This window comes from Monodon monoceros, unplaced genomic scaffold (assembly GCF_005190385.1).
Source record: "Monodon monoceros isolate NGI ecotype Baffin Bay Population unplaced genomic scaffold, NGI_Narwhal_1 Super_Scaffold_14, whole genome shotgun sequence".
Classification (NCBI taxonomy): Eukaryota; Metazoa; Chordata; class Mammalia; order Artiodactyla; family Monodontidae; genus Monodon; species Monodon monoceros.
Window position 1 is genome coordinate 8,533,171 of NW_021703770.1, and position 26,458 is coordinate 8,559,628.

General features: G+C 45.5%; 1 long non-coding RNA gene across 1 annotated transcript in view; it reads right to left on the reverse strand.

Annotated features, from left to right (window-relative positions):
• Positions 1–3,071: 3,071 nt before the first annotated feature.
• Positions 3,072–26,458, reverse strand: part of LOC114895257 — a 113,136-nt gene continuing 89,749 nt past the window's right edge. The window contains exon 3 of the long non-coding RNA XR_003793479.1: positions 3,072–3,172. This is a non-coding gene — a long non-coding RNA (uncharacterized LOC114895257). The remainder of the gene's footprint in view (positions 3,173–26,458) is intronic.

The following is a 26,458-nucleotide window of genomic DNA, read 5'->3' on the forward strand; positions in this document are numbered from 1 at the left end:
TCATCTCTTGGCTTTCAATAAATAGAAGCCACAATTCCATTCATTTCTAAACTGTGCTGCATTGCACACGTGTTCAGGGTTGGTGGGGGGAGGGGGATAAAATTAGAACAGACGCCGTCACGAGTTCATTTTCACCTACCCTGGTTCAGTCAGGCTCTGCAACAACATTAACAGCCTGGATTCATGCCGAGAGCTCGCAGCATCCTCCGATGGGCTCAGTTTTGCTCACAATTACTTGGGATCTATGAGATGTACTTACAGGAAGCAAAGGGAGACAAATCCCTCACCCCACCCTGCAAACTCTACTTGCCTGAAATTCCCCTAATGGGAAACCAAGCCATTCCCTTCACAGTGGGAAATCGGTTTTAAAGTGTGGACCACTAGGACCTTAATTATTATCATAACAATTATATAATATACCATATAATTATGCATCTATACATAATACATATATTCCTTTATTAGGAGACCAAGCCATTTCTTTCACAGTAAGAAATCTGCTTTAAAATATAAACCACCAGGACTTTAATTATTGTTAATTTATTATAATTATCATTATACTAATTATACAATATATTATAGAATTATGTACCTCTGTATATAATTTATATTCCTGTATGTAATATGTATATATTACAACTAACCCTTGAAAAACATGGAGGTTAGAAGCGCCAACCCCCATGCAGTTGAAGATCCACGCATAACTTCTGACTCCCCCAAAACTTAACTAATAGCCTGCTGTTGGCCAGAAGCCCTACCAATAACATAACAGTCCATTAACACATGTTTTGTGTGTTATATGTACTATATACTGTATTCTTACAATAGAGTGAGCTAGAGAAAAGAAAATGGTATTAAGAAAATCATAAGGAAGAGAAAATACATTTACAGTGCTGTACTATATTTACTGACACCGTAAGTTTACATTATCTGTTTACAAGATGATGTAAATATTCATCATCAATATTATCCATTATCAGTATTACATGATACAAAACACTGTTGATGTTATATGTATTACTAACACTAGACATCAAAAATGAAAAGATAATGTGAAAAAGAAACTCACATTTATCTACAAGTATAACGATTCATGCATTGATAACAAAAAGCAGCAATCTGATTGCTTCATGGTAGTCTAGGGTAATCGATATAACGCTTCACAGGAGCCCAGCCTTACACTAACCAATGCATCGTTATACAACTTTTATGGCATACAGTATTAGAGTCATTGTCATAGTCCAGTATTGGAAACTTTGTTGCATTTTCTTTTTTTTTGCGGTACGCGGGCCTCTCACTGCTGTGGCCTCTCCCGCTGCGGAGCACAGGCTCCGGACGCACAGGCCCAGCCGCCATGGCTCACGGGCCCAGCCGCTCCGCGGCATGCGGGATCTTCCCGGACCGGGGCACGAACCCGCGTCCCCTGCATCAGCAGGCGGACTCCCAACCACTGCGCCACCAGGGAAGCCCTGTTGCATTTTCTTTAACGACCACTTACTAGTGATATTAGGATGATAACACAGTTTCTCCAGTTGAGAGAGAGAGAGGCATACCGTATGGTAATGTAATTCTTTGAAAGCAAAGTTGTAAAACAATGTAATAATTACAAGTAATGTGTTACTACCACATTATTAATTTTATATTAAATAGCACTCACCTTATACTTATGTAAGGACAGGCTAGCATCACATATATTCTATGCATTCATGACACACCATTTTCTTAAATTTTTTGATATTTCTAGGCTATGCAGTTTGCGAGTTTTTTCAAATTGTTTCCAATCTCAAAAAATTTTTCAAAAAAAAAGTCTCAAATCTCAAAAAAAAATCCTCGTATAAGTGGATGCTCACAGTTCAAACCCATGTTGTTCAAGGGTCAACTGTATATAATTGTTATAGAACATTAAGTAGTATATTACATAATTATAAAACATAATTCTTGATAATAATGAATTTTTTAACGGACAAAATATATGAAGCATTGGACATCAGGCAACAAAGAACAGTGCCACCTGAGAGATGGGAAACAAATGAGGTGAGCCCCCCGATTGCCCCAGGACATTGACTTGGCTATGGCAGGGGTTCTGTGCTTGATTGGTGATGTCTGACCTGGGCTCGGGGAGGCCAGCAACAGCCCTCAACCATATATTTCCCAGTCCTGTGTGATTGTTAAAATCTCTGACCTTTCCTACCTTCTTTCAGACCCTGACTTTCAAGACTCCTCATTTTATATTAATACTACTTTATCTTGGACATTGCACACAAAACATTTTACATGCACTGTACCATTTGCTCCTCGTAATTATCCAGTACATCAGCTACACGCTTTCAACTCCAGGTAACAGAAACGCAGATTCAAAATGGCTTAAACAATAAAGGGACTTATTTTCCCAGATGCAAAACATCTGGAAGTAAGGCAGTTTCACAAATGGATAATTCAGTTCCTCGACATCCTCAAGGACCTAGGACCTTCCCATTTTCTCCTCTGTCACCCTTTGCTGGTCATCCTTGGACCTCATGGTCCAAGCTGGCTGCCACATGTCCAGACACTACATGTGAATACACAATGTTCCTCCAAAGGAACACCGTTCCCGAGCCTTTTTCTAGATCCCTGTGGCTGCAAAATACCTGAGCAGCCCCTCAAACCTACATCTGACTCCAGAGCTAGTGCTGGGTCAATATTATCTGTTTACAAGATAATAGGCCTGTGGCCTTTTTTCACTATTCCAAGCAGACTTTCAGATGACCCTGCCTTGGTGAAGGCTACTGATTTGTTGACTTCCTTTCAGCAGGGAATTTAACATAGTAATTACCGGGTTTGACTTCTTCCCTCCCCACCCCCCCCGCCCCCCCACCGTAGAGGAAGTTTAAATTTAGCTTCTACCTGCATTTCTCCTCTGTGACTGTGACTTTGGAGCAAATCTACTCAACACTACATGGAAAACACTAATCGCGTCACCTAGTTTGGGATTCAAGTAGTTAACTGTTATTGCTGCTGCAGATGCTAGAACATACCTATCGGGCTTGAGGAATACGTACTTTGCTTAGACTGTGACAGGGAGCCCAGCAGGGTGGGGCAGGTCTTCAAGCTGGCTGTCCCTGGCAAAGGAGGAACAGTCATCCTTGTTCAAGCTGGCGATATTCTGATGACAAAGCAGTATTCTTGTGCCCTGCTATAATGTAAAACCAAAAGCAAAAAAATGGATTAAATAAGTAAACGCCTATCATAACCTGTGTCACAGCCAACACTTGGGAGATGATATAAATGACAGAGCTTAGTGGTCAAGAACACAGACTCTGGCACCTCCCTGGCTCTGGTCCTTATTAGTTGTAAGATCTTGGCCAAGTTGATTAACTTCTCCATGCCTCACTTTCCTCATCTGTGAAATGGGACCAACAATAATAATATTATCTATCTGACAGAGCACGTAAAGCACTTAGAACTGTCCGCACAGCGTTAAGTGCTAGACATTATTACGTTATGTTATCTCATTGATTTGAAAGTTACTAACACCTCTGTAGGATGGCTGGAATTGGCACACAAGTAGCCACGCCCTAGAGCTGTTACAAGGGTGATAGGAGATGACTGGGGAGCATTCAATCAATGATTGCAAAAACCAGTCCCCCAGGAGGGGACAGAAGCCACATGAGTAAGTGACCTAGCAGGTCATCCAGGCAAGCTGGCCCTCCTGCCTCACAGCCCTGGACATGGTTTCTTCCCCTCATCACCTCTGTTTTGAGCCCAACGTTCCTCTGCTCACATCCACCAGTGGTTCCCATTACACAGAGGATAAAATGCAGCCTCCAGGCAGTTTACAAATGACTTGGCCGTGGTCACCACTCTCACCTCCACCACTCTCACCTCGTCTCCGGCTGCCCCTCCCCTCACTCCCGCTGGTCCAGGGCCTGTGGTCTTTTTTCTCTTCTTTCTACTGGTCAAGTTCATTCCCATCTTAGGACTTTTGCCCTGGCTGTTCCCTCTTTCCACAATCTTTTCATGACTGACTCCCTCATTGTTCAGAACTCACCTCTTTAAAGACTCTTTACCTGTCCACACACCCTTAAGTAACTATTAGTCACTAGTTTAATGGATAGCTTTGTTTTAATTAAGTACAATGTGAATGTACTTAATACCACTGAACTGTATATTTAAAAATGGTTAAGATGATAAATATTATGTCATGTGTACTTTACCACAATTAAAAAAAAATTTTAATACAACTTCCATCTTCTTTGCACCCTCTCTCTTTTTTTTTTTTTTTTTTGGTCTGCGCCATATGTGGGATCTTAGTTCCCCAACCAGGGGTCAAACCCATGCCCCCTGCACTGGGAGTGTAGTCTTAACCACTGGACCGCCAGGGAAGTCCCACACCCCCTCTCTCTTTCCGTCTCACTTGCTGGCTCTGATGAAGCCAGCTGCCATGCTGTGAGCTGCCCTATGGAGAGGTCAGCATGGTAAGAAACTGAGGGCCTCCGTCCAACAGCCTGGGAGGAATTGATTCTTGCCAACCACTACGTGAGTGAGCTTGGAAGTAGGTCCACGCTTATTTAAGAGACACCTTAATTCTAACCTATAAGAGACCCTGAGGCTGTGGACCCAGTTACGCCATATACAGATTCCCGACCACAGAAAGTGAGATCATGAATGCTGGTTGTTTTATGCCACTGAGTTGTATGAATGAAGAATGTTGCCTGCTGTATCAGCAAACAAAGGATGCCATGGCCACCTAGCCATAAGTCACTACCTGCAGCCCCTACAGTAAGCCTGAGGGGACTCAGAACAGGATACTGTCCCTAAAGCGATAAGGTGCATATCAAAAGAATGATTTCAGTGAGCCCAGACTCTTGCATCTCTTTAGACTTAGAAGAGTGCTAAATTCATTAACTTGAGATGTCTGTTTTTTCTTTAATTAACAGTATTCTCTTGATGTTCTGACTACCTGGTTTTTGTTGCAAGAAGTCTTACCTACCCTGGCTCCTCCCTTACCTCCCTCACCTCTTTGGAACAGTCCCTCAGAGCAATCTGAGAGGCTGTCTCCCAGGCTTAAGACCTCAGTATGTCCGCCGAATAAAACATAACTCAACTTTTAGGTTGTGCTTTTTGTTTTTTCAGTCAACATCAGGAAGCGAGAAGATGGGGGAAATTCCTGAGTTCCTTGGGAGATGAAAATAGGCTGCTTTACCTTCAAGCTGTTACTTATTCAGCAACTATTTTTTTGAGAAAGTATGGCGGAAGGGATAAGTTATTATCTCTTTCTGCCCAATCAGTGTGAGAAAGATCTAATCTTGAGTACTGGGCTTTGCTGCTCACTACCTGTTGGGCAAGTTATGTTAGTCTGTCTAAGCCTCGATGTCTTCATTTGTAAAATGAGGGTTAAAAATAGTTTCAATTGCACAAGCCTGTGTGAGGAATAAAAGAGATAATCATGAATAGTGCTTAGACAGCTAAGGCTCCTCACCTGCAAATGGGATTAAAAACCTCATCCTTAGGGATGAGGTTAGGTCAGGTATCCTTGGTCTAGCACCTGCCACAGTGAAGGGGTTTGCAGTGGATTGAATGGTGGCCTCACAAAATATAGGTCCACCCAGAATGTATGAATATGGCATTATTTGGAAAAGGGGGTTTTGCAAATATAATTAAGTTAAGGATTTCAAGATGAGACCATCCAGGATTAGGGAGGGCCCTAAATCCAATGACAGGTGTCCTTTCAAGAAAAGAGAAGGGGAGAAGATGCACGGAGGAGAAGGCCGTGAGAAGACAAAAGCAAAGATTGAAGGTATGCAGCCCCAAGCCAAGGAACGCCTGGAGCCACCAGCAGCTGGAACATACAAAGAGGGATTCTCCCCTAGAAACTTTAGAGGGAAATTTGGCCCTGCCAACACCTTGATTTCTGACTTCTGTCCTCCAAAACCACGAGAGAATACATTTCTGTTGTTTTAAGCCATCAAGTTTGGGGTAATTTGTTACAGCATCCTTAGAAAAATAATAACAGGTTTAATAAATGTACACTATTGCTACAATCCCTTGCCTTTCTTTGCCCCACACGAGTTGGACAACCTTCTCTTGTCTAAGGAGGGCAAACTTCTGTGTGGAGCCCAGGCTGGGACACAAAGACAAAGGTCCATCTGGAATGACCTAGGTCCCTGCTCCTGCCCTGCCTCCGACCCCTCTTGCCACGCGGGGCTCCATCCTCTGTTGCCTTTGTGCCAGGGTCTCTGAGGCTGGCAGTACACCCCAAGCCAAGAGATTCCAAGCCGCGGCATGAAGCAAAGAATTGTCAGCGAGATCCCAGATTGTTTTGTCACATACACTTTGCAATATGACAAGTAGGCGTCCAAAATATGTTCCAGGAGGGGGGAAGCAAGAAATTTTCCAAAAGCCTACTTGGCAGCCTGAGTCACTATGCTGAATCGAGTGCCAGTCTAGTGCTTGGCTGTCCTCCTCCTGCCATGTGATGCTGTGTCACTCAGGACGGGGGGTGCCAACTGAGTGTCACCAGGAAAAGAAAAACCTGCTCTTGGTGGGGTTGGTCTTGACTCTATTGGCTGCTTTGGGATTTTTCTAGATGACATCATAATAATAGTTCTATTCCTATAATCACAAAAATTACAACAATCAGTAGCTATTAGGTGCATCCCTGCGTGAGGCATGGCACTAAGACATTTATGTGCTCTTCCTTCTTTAATCTTCACAATAATTGTATGAGGTGGGAATTATTATTAGCATCTCTCTGTTGCAGAGAAGCAAACTGAGGAAGAAGGACTTTAAACAATTTGCCCAGGATTCCACTTCTAGGAAGTGGTAGAGGTAAGGTTCCGACTCTCATCAGTCTGTCTATAAAGCTAGAAATGCGGGCACTGTGCGGCCACTTTGTTCAGCCACTTTCCATCATGTTTTACAGTTTGTTAGAATAAGGAGCAGAGGCCCCTCATTCCCATACAGCGTGATTGCTTGTCTGTGGGGCACCCTCCCTCCGACTGGCTATTACAGATAGGAAGTGAGCCAGTAAGATTGTTAAAATGAGGAAAACATAGGTAGCTTGAACAGAATTATTAAAGTTGGGCAGACTGGGTTTTCTCCCTCTCCCACCTCTTTTCCTAGAGCCTGGCATGGACAGATGCTAAAGAAACAGAAAGCCTTTTGTCATGTAACTCAGGGCTAGGAAGGAGATTAAGATTCTTTTAGCACAATATGGTACAAAAGAAATCTTAGCAATAGGTTAAGATGTGTAGTTGAAAAGGTTTAACTGAGGCAAGATTACTCCAAAGGGGTCTTCCCTTTCCCTTTGTACTCTTAAGGTCTTACTATAGATTGTCCACCCAGCATTCATTCCTCCCTTCTTCCTTCCTAATCAAACTCAGGTTTTGTTCTCTCTCTCCTACATCAGACTAAGGGGGTAGGTGACCTGGCTCCAGGCTCCAAGGATGGGCTTGACTGACCTAAGGGTAATCCTGCTGTCTCTGCCATTGATTGGTTTAGGAACAGTCATTCCCCCAATTCCAGCCAAGGAAACACAAAGAGAAGTCTTTCCAGGGTGAGTGGTGGCTTCTGGGGAAAATGTCCTTGCTTCTAGGAAAGAGCCAGGGAAAGAAATGGACCCCTTTTTCCTCTAGATCTTGTCATGTCTGGATATGATGCTCAGAACCAATGCCACCATCTTGTCACCAGTGTGAGAATGAGGACAACTGATCATGGCAGAACAGAGAGCTAGAGAGGAAGGACTTGTAAATGCCATTGTTGAATGAGTGATTCAACCAGCTTTGGATCCGCCCTGCCCCCTGGAATTCCTGATATGTGAGATAATAAATTCCCTATTGTTTAAGCCAGCTTGAGTCAGGGTTTTGTTTCTGCCACCAAGCATCCTAATACAGGATTCAAAGCAGACTCTCCCCTCCTCCGCTGAACTGAATGCCACTGAGGATTATCAACAACCCATTCCAGAGGCTGCACATAAGAGGATGAACCTGGGACAGGAGGTCATGGAACACAAGAGGAGTCTAGGACGAAGCCTCCATATCCACAGGCAAGTTGAATAAGCTAGAGCACCATTGCTGAATTCCCCCCATCCTATTTACTCTGAATGTGTTGGAACATCATGTTTGATTGATTGAATAGTCTCCATAGTTCCATATGGTGCATCCCTGGCCAACAGTTAACCATCCTTTTGCAGGTCATATCACCCTTTCTTCCATGAAATATAGTACACTGTACACTGCTGGAATTACAGAATGTTGACCCCAGTAGAGTCTTAAAAGGCCCACTAATCCCACCCCTCTCATTTTGTGAATATGGACCCAAGGGCCAAGAAGAGGAAGTGATCTCCCTGAGGCAGTGCAGAGGAAGTCTGTGGCAGAGCCAACATTGACATGTAGGGCTCCTATCTCCCAAGCCAGTGCTTTCCCCACTGTACCACCATTCCCCCCAGGTGTTTGCCTGGAAGTTGTCAATAGATTTTAACAGCCAGAACAGTCTTCCATGGTCAAATAAATAGACTTAGAAAGTGTGGCATTAAATAAATCATGTTACAGATTTTTCTGTACTAGGGGAATTTCTCATAGTTTTTTGTTTTGATTTGTATGTTGATTTGTTTGCCAGTAATGCTTTGTGACACTTTAAAACTGAAATGTAGTATACACTCTTTCTCAAATCTGTTGGACCATGGAAACTTTCCCAGAGCATCTTATTGGAACTGTGTTCTTCAAATTACATCTTAGCAAATGGATAACATGGACCTGCCTCCATAAGGAGAAAATGAAGTCAAAACACAAAAAGAAGCAGAGACAGGCAGGGGTGAAAAAAATGGATGGATGAATTGTCGGATAGAGGGATGGATGGATGGATGGAAGGATGGTTGGGTGGATGGGTGGAGAAAGGCAATAACTCGAGCCTCTGATCTAAAGAACACCTGTTACATGAACCAATACATTTTTTTTCTTTTTAGGCTATTAGCTCGAATTATACATTAGTCAGGTTGTTGTGATAATAATGCATAACAACCAACCCCCAACTTTCAATGATTTACCACAACAGGTGTTCATATCATACTCTTGAATCAGCTGGGCCAGGCTGGACCCCAGACTCCTGGTTATGCTCAGGTCTTCTTCATTTGTCTTCATTCCAGGACCCAGACTAAGGGAACAAAGGTCCCCTGGTGCGTGTTCTTCTCATGGTGGTAGGAGGAAGTTCCAGAGAGTTGCTGGCACTCCCAGCCACATTTCATTGGCCAAAGCAAGTCTAATCATCAAAGCCCAGAGTCAATAGGGAACGAAAACTATACTCTGCTCACAGGGAAGACAAGACAAAAGCAGGGAAGAAAAGAAGAATTGTAGACAAATTTTAAAGACCCACCAGAAATTGGGTCTTCTATTGTTTACAACCCGAAGAGTTCTGAAAAATTCAGTCAACTGGTTAACTTGTGGGTTCCTACTTGGTAAAGTGCCTTTAAGCTGCAGAACCCTTTATAACCAGACAATGTCAGGTGCTGGACCCTCCTTGGCCGTTCCTCACTCCCATGACGTTCCTGTCTTTTCCACTCACTATTATTTCACCCTTCTCTTCAGATTTGACATAAGCAATTGTTTCCCTTTTGTGTATTTAATACAGGTTTTTATCATCGTGTTATGGATGAATAATTCAAGACTGAGAACCAACAGCTCAATGTCAGCAGAGCTGCTGTATTTGTACATCAGTGGTTGTTTGTTCAATTATGTGAATGTTTCTATTGCATCCACTCTTTTCTAAAAATGAACTGCATTAGAGAAAATGTCAGTACCGATTTTAGCCATAAGAAGTGTAGATCTCATAAACTTAAGACATTTGCAACAGAGATGGAAGTCATACTTTAAGGAGCAAATCTTGAGTCTCAAGAGGATCACACAGTATATTCAATTTTGAAGGAAACAAGCAAAATCAAAGAACATGGCCATGGTTCTGAAACTGTATTGTTCAAGACCACACTGTAAAAGTGAGGTATAATTGGGGATTTAATTATATTTTCAGTCCTCTGGGGATGCAGACCCTTTGGTGATACATAAGGATAGGATTTGAACCTGGACAAAATGATAATTCAAAAAGATACATGCGCCCTTATGTTCACAGCAGCACTGTTCATAGTAGCCAAAACATGGAAACAACCTAAACATCCACTGACAGATGAATGGATAAGGAAGATGTGGTACATATATATACAATGGAATATTACTCAGCCATAAAAAAGAACGAAATAATGCCATTTGCAGCAACATGGGTGGACCTGGAGATGATCATACTAAGTGAAGTAAATCAGAAAGAGAAAGACGGGGCTTCCCTGGTGGCGCAGTGGTTGAGAGTCCGCCTGTCGATGCAGGGGACACGGGTTCGTGCCCCGGTCCGGGAAGATCCCACATGCCATGGAGTGGCTGGGCCCGTGAGCCACGGCCACTGAGCCTGCACGTCTGGAGCCTGTGCTCCACGGTGGGAGAGGCCACAACAGTGAGAGGCCCGCGTACCGCAAAAAAAAAAAAAAAAGGAAGAGAAAGACAAATACCACATGATATCACTTGGAATCTAAAATATGACACAAATGAACCTATCTACAAAACAGAAACAGACTCATGTACATAGAGAATAGACTTGTGGTTGCCAAGCAGGGGGGAGCAAAGGGATGGACTGGGAGTTTGGGGTTAGTAGATGCAAACTATTACATGTAGAATGGATAAACACCAAGGTCCTACTGTAGAGCACAGTGAACTATATATCCAATCTCCTGGGATAAACCATAATGGAAAAGAATATTAAAAAAAGAATGTATATATGTATATAACTGAGTCACTTTGCTGTACAACAGAAATTAGCACAACATTATAAATCAACTATACTTCAATAAAAAAAATAGAGAATAAAAAAAGGATAGGATTTGACTTGCAAACATGGACTTTCAGATATATTTTCTGAGGAACACCATTAAGGAAAAGAAGGAATTTATTGCCTATATTTACAACATACTAACAGGAACATGGCCACCTGCCAAATCTGTGAGCACAACTGGAGAGAGCACATTAGTCAAGAGCATCGTGTATTGCTGCATACAGAGACCTAGTTCAAAGTCTCAGTTCTAGGACTTTGGGAAAATTACTTAACTTCAGTTTCCCCATCTGTAATATGGGGGACAAGACCACAGACATCTCAGGGTTGTTGAGAAGTTAAAATGAAATAATTAGTTAAATCTTATGATAGACCAGGCACTGCTCATATACTTTAGAGGGTAACACTTACTTACAACACTGTATTAGGGATTATCCATCATTTACAGAGGAGGAAACTGAGGCATAAAGAAGGTAAGTGACTTGCCCAAGGTCACACAGCTAGCTAGCGGTAGAGCTGAGAGGCAAGCCCAGGTCATCTGGCCTCACAGTCTGTGTTCCTGACCACCTGCTATAGACTGAATGCTTGTGTCCCCTCAAAACATGTTGAAACTAATCCCCAATGTGATGGTATTTGGAGGTGATTAGATCATGAGGGCATGAGATTAGTGCCCTTATAAAAGAGACCCCAGAGAGCTCCCTCACCCGTTTCTCCATGTGAGGACACAGCAAGAAAATGAACATTTATGAACCAAGAAAAGAGGCTTCACCAGACACAGAATCTGCTGGCACCTTGATCTTAGATTCCCCAACCTCCAGAATTATGAGAAATAAATGTGTGTGGTTTAAGCTACTCAGTCTATGGGGTTTTTTTGTAAAAGAAATTTATTTATTTATTTATTTATTTTTGTCTGTGTTGGGTCTTCGTTGCTGCACGCAGGCTTCCTCTAGTTGCGGCGAGCGTGGGCTACTCCTCGTTGCGGTGCGTGGGCTTCTCATTGCGGCGGCTTCTCTTGCTGCGGAGCACAGGGTCTAGGCGTGTGGGCTTCAGTAGTTGTCGCTGGTGGGCTCCAGTAGTTGTGGCGCGCGGGCTCTGCAGCACAGGCTCAGTAGTTGTGGTGTGCGGGCTTAGCTGCTCCACGGCCTGTGGGATCTTCCCGGACCAGGGCTTGAACCCATGTCCCCTGCATTGGCAGGCGGATCCTTAACAACTGTGCCACCAGGGAAGCCCCAGTCTATGGTATTTTGATAAAGCCACCCAAAGTTAGACACTTCTACACCATCATGTCTCTCAAACAAGGTAAGTATGTGAAGTTTAACACACAACAGATTCTTAGAAAGTGTGTTTCCCTTTTTTCTTCTCAGTGAGGACTACTAGAGGGACTGAAACGATCCCTTGGGATCCCATGGTACGCCTGACACATGCTGGATGTCTCTTTGATGACACACAAGCGCATGGGCAGGTGTGCAGTGGCTCTGCCTCCTCTAGCTCTGTGACCTTGAGCAAGTCATCAAGCTCCCTGACCCTCTACTTCCTCACCTGGATGTACAATGTGGCTGAAAATACTTGCCCCTAATAATTTCACACAAGTGTTTTGAGGCTTAAAGAGATAACAAATGCAAACCTCCTTTGAAATTTTAAATCCTCTGCAAATGCTAGATTTGTTTTATAAGAGAATGAGGCTGATACCAGACCTTACCCTCCAGATGAGAGCTGGCCTTCCAAAGCATCCCCTCCTCCTTTCCTACCAAATCATAGGCTTATTCTAACAGCGCCATTTTTGCTCAAGGCGTGTTTGGAATGTTTCTTCAGAAATTACCTTTATAGCTGGTTTAGAAGCCAAATGGGCAAATCAGTTTTATTACCTCACCTACGGGCTTCTGTTTCATTTTGGAGAGCCAAAAATAGTTTCTGAGCTCTTCTCCCATCGTATTCATAAGAAGCAGTTGTCAATGATTTATGTCTATTTTTTAAAAATCTCATCCACCCACACAGGGGGCAGACTTGCCTCTTGGACACCATCAAAGGAACCTGCCGTGGGAGTCTGAAAGCAGAATCATGATTTCACAGTCACATTCCACACTCATCCAACTTGAACGACTGTGCCCCGGGGTACCAGCTGGGTCTGTGAACTAGGGGCTTAGCCTGTCCAACTATCAGGAAATCCATCCCTAGAATCACCTTAGAAGTCATGTTATCTAAATCATTCCCTTCATTTATTCAACTCATGCATTCTCTCAAAAAAGCATTTACCACACACTTTCCCAGCATATGTGAAGATGTAAAAGAGATGGAGGAGGATGCAGCCCTCAGAGCCCTCACACTCCAGTGAGAGAAGCACACAAGTGCGAGAGTTGCGTCATGCACACTCTGATAGAGGCCTGCGACCACGTGAGAGGGAGAGTCCCGGGAAGGCTAGGTCCAGAGCCCTGATTAGGGAGCTTTCTGGAGGAGGGGCCCTGGAAGGACCAGTTAGAGTTAGCCAGGTGAAGAAGGGGTAAGGTATCTGGGAAGAAGGACGCATGCACACTCAGGCCTCCAGAGGTGAAAGCACATGGTGCCTTTGGGAAACAGCACCACTGGGGAGCCGGGTGGCCCTGAGGTGGCCCAGAGACGGAACTGGCCCAAGACTAGTAGGTCTGGTCCCGCAATGTAGATCTGTACACCAAATACTAAACCACTTGACAATATTTCAAACTCAGAGTGGGAGAAAGGGATTCTTAACAAAGACCTAGCTTCCCTAGAAGAGGCTGGCAAATGCATGTACATCTCTCCAGGGAACCGTCTGTCGGGCTGAGAAGTACCTGTTCTGTTGGGTTGGAGCCTACTCAGCCTCTCTGGCTGGGGCTTTTCTTACAGCTGCCCCACTTCCCTCATTCATGTTCCCTTCGTGGCTCCTGTTGGTACTGATTTGACCACCAGGCTTCTTAGCTGCTTGATCCCATTTACTATGCCTGGTTCAGAAATTCTTAAATTGGGGTGCAAGAATTCAAGATTCAAGAACTCAAGAGGAATCCATGAACTTGAAGAACACAATTTACTTCTTTTTTCACTCACCTCCAGCTGAAATTTATTTATTTATTTATTTATTTTTATTTTTTTGGCTGCACTGGGTCTTCGTTTCTGCATGCGGGCTTTTCTCTAGTTGCGGCGAGCGGGGGCTACTCTTCGCTGCGGTGTGCAGGCTTCTCATTGCAGTGGCTTCTCTTGTTGCGGAGCACAGGCTCTAGGCACGTGGGCTTCAGTAGTTGTGGCATGCGGGCTCAGTAGTTGTGGCTCGCGGGCTCTAGAGCGCAGGCTCAGTAGTTGTGGCACACGGGCTTAGTTGCTCCACGGCATGCGGAATCTTCCCGGCCCAGGGCTCGAACCCATGTCCCCTGCACTGGCAGGTGGATTCTTAACCACTGCGCCACCAAGGAAGTCCTCCAGCTGAAATTTAGATCTTCATTCATCCATGTGGACAACAAACCCCAGTAGTAACTGTAGCCCCTCCCCCTACAGCTTCATCACCAACAGGAACAACTGATATTCCCATTTCATAGCAGGACTTTTGCAGAATCTCAAAATAGTGTTTGTATTCATCGCTGCTTTGCAATTGCAGTACATATTAGACCCACCACTGGATCACATCATAAATGTGGCAGAGTTGTTTTTTTTTTTCACATTTTGCCCAACATTTTTCAGTAGATTTGGCTTCCTTTCTAATCCTATATGTTTCATTTTATGCACTTAATCCATCTAAGAAGGCGTCTATAGCACAAAAAAAAATTTTTGTACAGTGTTGGCAATCTCCCACTTAAACACTGTTCTTAGTGCTTATAAACACAAATTAGCACATTTAATTTTTGCTATCACTGACATCATTAATGATGTGACTTTTACAGGTGAAGAAACCAAGGCACAGAAAGCTTAAGTGAACTACTCAACACCACACAGCCTGTGAGTGGTGGGGGGCGGGGGGAATCCGAAGAGCCTGGTTCCAGAGGCCATGCTCGCAACCCCTGGGCTGTGCTAACTGGAAGAGCCTGGAGGGGTGCAGGTCCAGAGCCCCAAGGCCTCAGTTTGGTCCTGGAGGTGATGGGAAGCCTCACAAGGGTCTGCAGCGCAAGAGAAGATAGTCACGTCTGAGCTGGGGATGGATATTTCTCTGCCAACGGAAGGAGGAGTGAATGGAGTGGGGAAACTGGAGTCAGGGAGGCGGGTAGAAACCCGACAGGCATGGAAAAGGCCCGACCACGGCTGTAGCAGTGGGCAGGATGGTGGTGCCCAACTCCTATAGTATTTAGGCTATGGAATCAACACATCCTGGCACCCAGAGAATGAAGCGGCTCAAACCAGGTTCTTTTTTCCACCAACTCTGCTACCCCAAATCAAGAAAATGACAAGACTATATTCTGAAGCCAATTATAATCCATAGGGAGAAAAATGCCAACTTTTAAGAACATTTTAATTGATTTGGATGGTCGGGAGGGAGTCTTTGGATTTCCAACAATGGCCAATTCAACCCCACACACTTCGGTGGATGTAATACGTGCCTGGCACAGTGACAGGCTTGAGACTAGAGAAGGGTTACACAGTGTGGCCCAAAGAAGGGGCCCTGGCATTGTGGGTAGGCCAGTTCTTCATTGCGTGGGTCTGTCCTGCACACCGTGGGACATTTAACATCCCTGCACTCCGGGCATCATACGCCAGCAGTACCTCATCGCGTCATGGCGACTGCCAAAAAGCGAGCCCTGCGTTTGCAAATGTACTCTGGGGAAGAACTACCACCCTGCTCGAGAGCCATTAGGCTACAGACGAAAGTAAGAATAAGAGGCACCACTGGACCCATCTGTGTTAAGAGTCCTTCCCAGTCTCACAGCAATGTTCTGCTATTAATGATCTAATACTAACCACAAGTTCTTCCCTGAACGTGCTCTCCTCAATGCCTCTGTGCCTTTATCCAGGCTGTTCCTTCTTTGGACACACTCTCCTCCAGTGCTTATTCGCCTGGAAAATTCTTAGTGTCTATAGCACGTAGTCAGAACTCAATGCGCAGTACCCGTTATGTACGCCTATCTACTCTGTGAAGGCCATCCGGCATCCCTGGGTAGAGTAAGCCACACTTTCTGCAACCGCTCTGCTTTACGCTTACTTCCACTGAGAAAATGACCAAACTGAATTGTAATCATTTCTTTCCAAATAGAACATAAAAGTCTAGTAGACACTCAAAAATATGTGTGGAATGAATGAATAAATAACATCTTAATTTGCCCAGTGATCTGCAGCAGCTCTCAACAACCCCAAGAGGAGACGGGTCACATAATATTTCCATTTTTCTGAGAGAAAAACCACAAGCCCCGCTCTCCCTAAAATACTATCATGTGTGCGCTGAATGCTTGATCAGTGTTCAGCAGTGTTCTGTCATTTTAAATGCACTATATCATTAACTAGTAGGTCTAAGAAGTTCAATGGCTCTCCCAAGGTCAAGGGCAAACAGCCAGTGAGCTACACACGGAGGTCGTCTGCCTCCTAACCTGTGGGGCTCACTGGGGACAAGGGAATAGGGCACAAAGCAAATCCATCAGGATTTATAAAGAGTGTGTATTAGGGCTAGAACTCTCTGCAGAAGGATTTTTGATCATACCTTAAAAAGCGTATGTTCACATCGTCATTTAAAATTTTTTCTGACTTGTTAAGGTTTCACTTTCTCACCCACTTCTGCAGAAAGCCACCAGTCGCATGAAGCCGGGCCCACCTGGGCTCCTGGGAACCCCGACACCCCTGTCAGTGCCAGGAGGGTGGTGAGTGTCCTTAGCCTGTGGGAGCTGCCCCCCTCTGGGTCCTCTCCAGCCCCTGAAATCCCTCCCTTGGCACGTTCTGGGTTCTACTTTCTTGGAGCTCACCTGGGAGGGAAACCAGCACCGGGAGACCACAGGGCGTGCTTGGCTCCAAGACGCACCCGCAATGGGCTGAGGTCGTGGGCTGCATTTTGCATTTGCCTCAACGCGTGGGTGGTCTTCAGGGCTGGTGCAAGGAGCGCATATTGTAGCAATTTAGCTGGGAGACCACAGAAGTGGGTAAAGCAGCAAAGCTTGGAGAGGGCTTGGAGGTGCGCTCCACACCCCAAATCCTGCCAAACGCCTCTTGCCACCCACAGGACGAAAATGTGTTTCCAGAGCCTTCTTGTGCTGGACAACCAATTAACCAACCCTCCCTTCCTTCAGGCTCTGTTTACTCTGATCTAAAATAAGGGGTAAGATTGTCCACCTCTAAGATTCAGCGTGCGGACGAGACGGTGTGTTGTTTAAATGCTCACAGTGGCAAGGGGAATGGTAGAGAGAGGGGAAAACCTGTGTGACCCATGAGGCAGAAACGGTGCACAATTCAGCTCTGCAGCGATTTATATCGAATAGACGCCCCATTCCAGACCCTTAGGGAGAAACAGAGACGCAAAAGATAAAGCCCCAGCTGTCATAGCCCTGACGTGAGGCCTGGCTTGCATTTTCTTTCAACTTGGAATGATGGAGGGAAGGCAGTCAGGATGTGAGAGGGGAGCGAGCGCCCCGGTGGGTGGGACAGAGGCTGGGGAGCTGGACCCCATGGGGCTTCCCCCACTGAGCCCAGGGCCCAGGGTCAGATTAAACCTGGAGCAACTTTTCATAAGAACATCGCATAATGAGGACCTGCTGTGGGCTGGCCCCAAGCGCAACACATCAGAGGCAGCATCAGATTGTCTTAAAAGTTTTCTAGGAATGAATGAAGCTTGTCTTCAGCCTTACAAAGAAGCATCATTAGCCCTTGTTTTAGAGACAAGGAGGTGGTTCTGTACACAAGCCAAGGATGGGCGCTTCAGAGCCAAGCAACTATGTGACTTTGGCAAGTTTGTTAACCTGAGCCTCAGTTTCTTTATCTGTAAAATGGAAAACATGACTAGCTCCCTCCCACTTTTGTTGATGAAGGTTAAAAGCCACCTACATTTAGCATGGCATCTGGCACATCAATTATGAAGTGATAATACATAGATATTAAGATAATTCCAGATATATATTCTAGATACTCAAAATAACATGGATTAAGTGTGCAAAACACTGCAGACATTTGACAAATGTTAGCTTTTTTGCCGTTACCCCTCTCCAGCCCAGGCACACCTAAGTTCTGTGTTCCCAGAACTTAGCACAAAGTTAAGTCCTCCAGGCACACTGGCTGGAATACACAAAATGGTAGAACGAGAATGTCAAGCTGGGTATCCTCTAGATCTGTGATTCTTTCACCATTTCATGCTTTAGCATCCCTCAAGGAACATGAGCATCCTCTCCCCCAGGATAGACAGACAGACAGACACACACACACACACACACACACATACACACCACTTGGCATTAACAGCTCAGCAATCTGTGGCTTCCAGGAGAGGTTCAATTGTCAGATGTACTCCAGCCCGCTACCCCTCAGTACCTGTGCAATTACTTATCAAGACCGCACTTCATACTTTGGAGAGAGCCGCGCGGAGACGCTGGAGTGAAGCTCTCCTGGCCGCCCCAAGGGGTCCCACACCTCCATCTCCTTCACCTAATGATGACCCAGTGACTTGGGCCCTGCTGTGCCTGGCCAGGCTTTGCTACTTTCCCAGCCAGAGCAGCCACACTCCAGAAGGTCGAAGGGATTACAGGAAGAACTCTAATCTGAGCATAAACGCCTCCAAGAATTCTTTAAATGGATTTATGCTTTCGTATGGCAGCTGACAAAGGAAATAGTTACTGCAAACCTTTTTGCTTCAAGCTCCCCCTTCCAAGGAGATGCTTATCTTCCCTGAGACCATGTCTGTTTCAGAAGAGCTGCTAGCAGCGCAGGGTCAGACAAGGTAGGGGACTCCTGGGAAGGGGACCACGGTGCATACATCACCAACAGCTGTGGGAGCTGGGAGTGTAGGGACACGTGAGAGTCCCCTCCGTCCGCAGACACTCACACAGAACCAGACGCCCCCAAATAGGAGTGAACGGTGCCCCTCTGGAAGGAGACTAGCTGTTCATTTCCTTCTTTTTATTTTCCTATGTCAGAGACAGATTCACTATTCTACAGGTCTGGAACCAACATTGTTGCCAGACAGTGGGATCCTTTTCCATCACTGGTTGAAATCAGGGCTTGTTTCAATACAGCACATTGAGTTTTTTGCCTGTTTTTTTTTTTGCGGTACGCGGGCCTCTCACTGCTGTGGCCTCTCCTATTGCGGAGCACAGGCTCCGGACACGCAGGCTCAGCGGCCATGGCTCACGGGCCCAGCCGCTCCGCGGCATGTGGGATCTTCCCAGACCGGGGCACGAACCCGTGTCCCCTGTATCGGCAGGCGGACTCTCAACCACTGCGCCACCAGGGAAGCCCTGTCTGCTTTTTTTAAAATTGACGCACAACACTGAATTTTAATTAAATTCAACAAACACATGCAGAAGGCCAGCTACAGGCCAGGTACCTGTGCTGGGTGCTTGGGCAGTGGGATGTAGCCTCACTGAGCCTGTGTTCTTGCTGGCAAACCTTACACAGGCCTTGCGCTGACTCAGGAGCTTCCCAACTCCTTCCCCAGTATCTTGGATTTCATTAAAGGTGCCATTTACCCAGGCAATCACCTTGGTTTCTTTAGCAACAGGTTCAGACAATTCTAACTGCTAAATGACTCAAAACTCCATCCTTCTCCATGGGGTCCTGCTTGCTACCATCCTGGCCACTTTTATGATTTTTGCCCAGACTTGTGCTGGACACCCCCATGTTGGACTCCTCAGCTTCTCCACTTCCAAACCGTCTTCCCTCTGCATCTAGAACCGTCTTCCCCTAACACAGTCTGACCACATCCCAACCCAGCCTAAGTGCATTTGACAGGTGCCTGTTTCCTCTCTATGAAATTCTTACTCTTTATTTCACAAGGCCCTTCTCACCATGCGTTCAATTTGACTCTCCTCTTGTCTGCAATTACTCCTCCGCCCCACCCACATTCCTGCAGGGCCTCAGCCACACAAGGAACCACTGGAAGCTGCCCTGACACGGCATCTGACTCATTCTCCAGGAGCGAGGTGGGTACCACTGTCCTGCTCAGGGACCACGTTACACTCACGTCAGCATCTCTGCTCAGGGTGACCACACACTCCCTGTTAGGGTGGGAGTGGGGGGGATTTTGTGTATCCAGAGATGTTGGAGGGGGATGTGGGAACTCTTGGATTCTGAGCTGAGCTGCTAGAAGGCTGAGCAGAATCTCGGAGCACAGAACATCACTGCACTCTGGCAATGGAACGATCATTACCTATCGGGGTCCTTATGAGATAGCTCTACACACCCTGACTCTGGGGGTTGGTGCGGCTTGCTTGGGTAGAGCCTTGTGACTCGGCAATCTTGGGTCTCTGTCTGAATATGTCCTTGCCTTTTATTGTGTGGCAGACTTCAGGGCACCCTTGGGTACCTCTTCTCCCTTCCCCCAGGATGCCAGTGTTTTATCTGAGCACATGGCTGCCCAAATTGGTCAACATTTCCCAGCCTCCCTGTAACAAAGTGGAGCCACGCGACGGATTTCTGCCCCATAAGAGGTGACTGCAAATGGTGTGTCCTTAAAAAGAATATGCCTGATGGATAAACAACAAGGTCCTATTGTATAGCACAGGGAACTATACTCAATATCCTGTGATAAACCATAATGGAAAAGAATATGAAAAAGAATGTCTCTATGTGCATAACTGAGTCACTTTGCTGTACAGCAGAGACGGACACAACACTGTAAATCAACTACACTTCAATTTAAGAAAAAGAAAGACTATGCCTGGGTTGCTCTAGTCCTTTTGCCCCATCCCGCCATCTGGAGATGGTGCCCGCTAGAAGGGGCACTTTGGAACTGGAGATGCAAGTTGTCATTTGAAGATGGTGACACTGCCCTGTCCCCTGGACTTCCTACCTCTGCAGTGTTTTATGGGAGAGGAATAAATGTGCATCTTCTCTAAGTCACTGTATTTTGTTTTTATATCAGCTTAGCCTGTGTCCTTACTACGCTAGGCTCTTGCAACAGCTTCAGTATCCAAGTCTTTTTCTGCCATTTATACCTGTGGCTTTGAGAGCAAAATGCTAGGTTTTCCCTTTTTTTTTCTTCCAGTTCCAGAGTTGGTGGATAATGTCTGGTTAGGGTGGTGGGGCAGGGAGAGCAGATGTCTTAGGGGATAAGTAGAAACCTGGCCAGAGACTGGGGAAGTGTGGGATTATTTGCTGCTCTCCCCCTACCTACTAGGTACATTCCCCAGAAATGGCACCTTTTCAACTATTTTATTTTACGTTTTAATTTATTTTATTTTGTTTATTTTTATTTTTGGCTGCCTTGGGTCTTCATTGCTGCACACAGGCTTTCTCTAGTTGCGGCAAGCAGGGGCTACTCTTTGTTGCAGTGCGCGGGCTTCTCATGGCGGTGGCTTCTCTTGTTGCGGAGCATGGGCTCAAGGCACGCGGGCTCAGTAGTTGTGGCTCACGGGCTCTAGAGCGCAGGCTCAGTAGTTGTGGCGCACGGGCTTAGTTGCTCCACGGCATGTGGGATCTTCCCGGACCAGGGCTCGAACCCATGTCCCCTGCATTGGCAGGCAGATTCTTAACCACTGCACCACCAGGGAAGCCCTTTTCAACTATTTTAACTTCATATATTTCTATGGCTGTGAGAGTCATTATAAACCTTCACGACTATTCTGGTATTTTCCCTCTGAGCACATGCTAAGCCTGCACACTTCCTCCCTCTTCAACTTAGGTGCAGACGCATGACTTTCTTTGGCCACTGGAATGTGAGCAGGGTGGCACATGTCCATTCTGGGTGAAGTGCTTGGGGTCAGTGCTGGGCACTGCAGTGCACCTTCCCCTGCGGTGGTGATCATGGCAGATCACATTGCATCAGAGCCTCCAGCATCCTGAATCCCAAGTGGACAGGCAGGGAGCAGCACCCCTAGGAACCAACCGTGGATATGCAGCATGAGCAAGAAAACAAATAAACCTTTGTTATTACAAACAACTAAGGTCTGGAAGTTGTTTGTTTCTGCAGCATAACTTAGCCTGTCCTGACTAATGTGATGGTGGTTATTAAGACTACAGTGAAAACCAAAGCATTCCAGGAGGTATTTTTGAGATATGAGTGATGAGACTGTAAGACACTGAGGGAAGGTACTTCAAGGGTGACGCCTTTTTTTGGCCGCCCGGCATGCGGGATCCCAGTTCCCCCACCAGGGATCAAACCTGCGCCCCCTGCAAAGAAGCACGGAGTCTTAACCACTGGACCGCCAAGGAAGTCCCAAGGGTGATGCCTTTTTAAAGTATTTCCTTCCCCACTAATTGGCCCATGTTCTCCCCTCCTTGGCTCTGCCCCTAAATGTAAGAACCTGGTTAACTGGCATTTCAAGGTAAAGGAGGGAGAACTGTCTGGCCCTGCAGGGAAGGGGTGTTGAGAGAGCTGGGGGAGGGGAAGTATTTTATCACTGACATCGTTTAAATTGACATTGTTAAACTGCTACCAGAAAGCAGAACAACTTTTAGTCAGTTTAATTCTTTTACTTACAGAGAACACACCCTTTAATGTCTGTACTGGGCAGTCACCCTCCACCACCCAATTAGTACATCACCAACCTGGCTTCCCCTCTAGGTACAGGTGGACTGATTCAGTGCGTGCTGGAGAGCTGGGGTCTGAAATGGACAACAACTCAGCAATTAACCCTGAACCAGTACCTGCTGCATGAACGCTGCTGCTCCTACCTGGACGGCTGCTCCTGCTTTCTTGAACTGGTAAAGTCCTTCACAGTTCAAGACCAAGTTCACTTGGCACCTCCTGTGTAAATCTGGCCATGATATCCCTGGGGAGATTTCATCTCTACCTCAGCTGTGATCCCAGGACTTATTTTTCATACTACAGTTATGAAGTGACAGTTGTTCATATTTACACGTCTTTCTTTTCCCCTAGACAGTGAGTTTTGAGGGGTCAGGTGTGTGTTTATCTCTGGGTCCCCATGCTGAGCACAATGCCTGGCACCAGGTAAGTACTCAATACATCTTTCTGTTGACTTTGCAAATATTCCTCTAGTTCCAACTACATGCCAGATACTGGACAAGGCTGTGTAGTTACAAAGACATGCAGGTCATTAGGTGTGAAAGGCAGTCTGTGACCTACCCCCATCCCTGTTCAGGAAACATGACTCTCTTTCTTTCTTGCCTGGCAAGGATGGAAAGTCGTCCTTTCATTTATAAGCCACAACATACAACAGAATGCCGTCTGCTTTATGGCCTCGATTATCTTCTTTCCTGAAGGTTGTTAAGGGATCACAGAAGGATGCCTAGTAGCCAAAAATCTATTCTGAGTAAAGAAGAACAGGTCATTTCATCTTGGCCATAATTGTTTCTTTCCAGCCACTCGGCTCCCCAAAGGCTGGGCCTCCCCATTTGCTGTGTCAGCATGTACCTTTGCTCCCAACTTGTGACTGTGTCACAAGGAACCACCCAGACATCTCACCAGGCTGGGGATCTTTGATTTTTACTGCTAGTCTGTTGCAATATTTAGCAAGGAGGGGGAGAAATTATTATATTGTGTGATTTTAATATATTGTACTATTAACTAACATTAGCTACCTTGCATGGATTGCTTAGATATGCCAGACAAGCCTTTGAGCTATGTCCTTTGCATTCATTTGCCCGACTGCTCTTCAAATCAGCTCCACAACATGCATAATTTTATTATTCTCATCTTACAGATAAGGACACTGTGATACACGAAGATTAAGCAATTTGCCCAAGGTCAGACAGCTAGCAAATACTAGATTCAGAACCTGTATCAATCAGATTTGTGTGTCTTCAAAGCCTGGACCCACAGCCCTACATTTGCAGTGATGGCTTGAGCCAGTTCGAACTGGCTCAGAGCTGACTGCGTCATCTTTTCCCAACTCTGCGTTCAGAGACATCACGTGGGGAGCTTGAAATTGGCCATGGTGGGAATATTTACACCGCAGGAATTGGCAATCACTATGAATCTGGTTTCTTTTCTTCTGAAGATACAGTTGGTAAAGATTTACCAGCACATTAGATGTGTGGCTTCCTGGCTGGGAGGAAGAAAGAAAAACAAAAAAGAAAGAGGAGGAAGGGAGGAAGAACTTCTGTTTTTCCTGGCTTAATTCTACTGGCCCATTAAACAGAGAGATAATCCTGGAATATAGGAAGCTCAGAAAGCTTAGAAAAGGAGTTGCAAGTCTCTCTAAATTTCATCCATTCTAACACTCCATGACTCCAAAACCTGAGGTTTCTTCCCCCATGCAAACTGAGAACCCATCATGTGCCAGGCCCTGTTCTTGGGGGCCTATATCTAGGGGCTGAAATCGTTACACCAAAGTTGGTTCTCCCAGTTGGAACAGTGGGACATGCTCCCACATGCTCCCTGGCCGGGGCTCCCAGGCAGTGCCCGGGATGTTTGGACAAGCAGGAGGAGATCTGGGGAGTATTCAGGCCAGGGAAGCCTCCTGCCCTTACAGGTATTCTTCTTGGGTAGCTGGTATAGGTGGGGCTCCAGGAACACCTGTGAGGTTGCTTCACTCGCTATACCTCCCAGAGTCTGGGTCAGACAGCACCTTCTGTCACCGGCCCCACAGACAGGGACGAGTGGGTTGGGCTCCAGGTAGGGCCCAAGCTGGGGCACCAGCCAGGTAAAGGTGGGAGGAGACCCAGCTTGAAGCTGATCTCTTCTTAGCTAGCTGACAGCCAGCTAATCTATTAAATGTACAGTTCAGAACAGAGAAGGTAGAGTAATGGTCATGAGAGTAGCCTCTAGAATCAATCAGTTGGTGTCCACATCCTGGTTCTACCACTTTTTGCCTTGGGGTATTTGGGTAAGTGGCTTCACCTCTCCTGGGCCTCAGCTGTCTAACCTGTAAAGCGTACACGAGGGCGTTCTGTCTGCTCACACTTGTGCAATTCTATGTGCCAGCCATTTGCATTATTTTAACTCATTGAACTCTCACAGCGATCCAATCTTATTCTCATTATGCCCATTTTTCAGATAGGAAGACTGAAGCATGGAGAGGTTAAGCCACTTGCCCTAGGTCACACAGCTTGAAGTAACAGAGCAAGGATCCAAACCCAGGCAGTCTGGCTCCAGACTCCATGTACATAGCCCACACTCTACTGCCCATCTTGATAATAAAAGACAATAACTGTGTCTACCTCATAAAGGTATCATGAGGATTAAGAGAATTAACATATGTACAGTACCGAGAAAAACACCTGGCCTTTACTCCTTCCTTTTTCAATGAGAACAGACAGCTAGACAATTCCCTGGCCTGATTTGTTTATTTATGAGCAAATATACTGAGGGCCTATCTTGCTACTTTGTTTTTTTTTTTTTGGCTGCACCAAAAAAATCTTAGTTCCCTGACCAGGGATTGACCCCGTGCCCCCTGCGGTGCAAGCATGGAGTCTTAACCACTAGACCACCAGGGAAGTCCCCAGAGGGCTCATCTTGTTCAGGGCCCTGAGATGGGCACTGAGGACACCAAGATGCAGAAGACAGAATCTGGAGCTCACGGTCCAGGTGAGGACACCTGCTCTTTGCTCCAGATAAAGGCGTTATCTCAATCATCCAAGGCCGAAAACACACTTGTCCTTTGTTCCAGGAGATGTTCTATCTTCCAAGTCTGTTTGCTTTGAAAACATCCTTGGGAAGATAGTCCAGAATAAAAGCAGTCAGTGCCTCTGCTTGCAAGATATACAGAAACGCGAGAGACCCTTCCAGAAATGTCTTCCAACAAACCTACAAGTTGCAATCCTTGTCACGTCACTGGGCAACATTGTTGTTTTCTTGTTACTTTGTTGCTGTTGTTGGCATTCCCTGTGTTACGTTGTTTAACATTATTCCATATAAAATTAATATTATTTTAATATTATAATAATAATTAATATTAGCAATATTGAACTTTGAACAATATACCAACTGCAAAGCTAGTGAGCCACTGCTGTCCTTATTGGGATTAATCACTCTAAAGCTACGGCAAAGAAGTGTTGAAACAGGGAGCAGCTGAAATAAATTCCTGGCTGATGCATTTTAAAACTGATAAACCTTAAAGGATACAGTCAATATCAGAAACAAATCTGCAAGACAAGCTAAACAGTGTGGGTTTTCATCTTATACATGCACAGATTGGTTTTCAGCCAAAGACAAGGGAACTCCTAGGCAGACTTCTGGAACTCCTTTTTTGCATAGGCTCCTCCTCTCCAGAAACCTGTCGCACAAATTCTAGCGGACTTAGCGTTCTCAAACTCCAACCTCAGGCTTCTCAACTCAGCAAGATTACCATCCTCTCTCTGGGTTCTCTTTTCCCAGACTGTGTCCTGGAAACTGACTCCGGCCAGTTATCTGGACCAATCATTGGGCTCACCTCTTTTGTTTTCTGTCTCTCAGAGATCACATTCCTGTACTGCCTAAATAGAATGTCTGAAAACAGTTGTTTTATATGTTTTATCTTATTTTCTAGTTGTTTACATTGGGGGACAATTCCTATAAAAGTGAATCCTTCATGATTTTTTTTTCTTTTTTGCTTTATAAATACTTACTGGGGGAAGGGTGGGGGAATCCTTCATGATTTGAAAGAAAATTTTA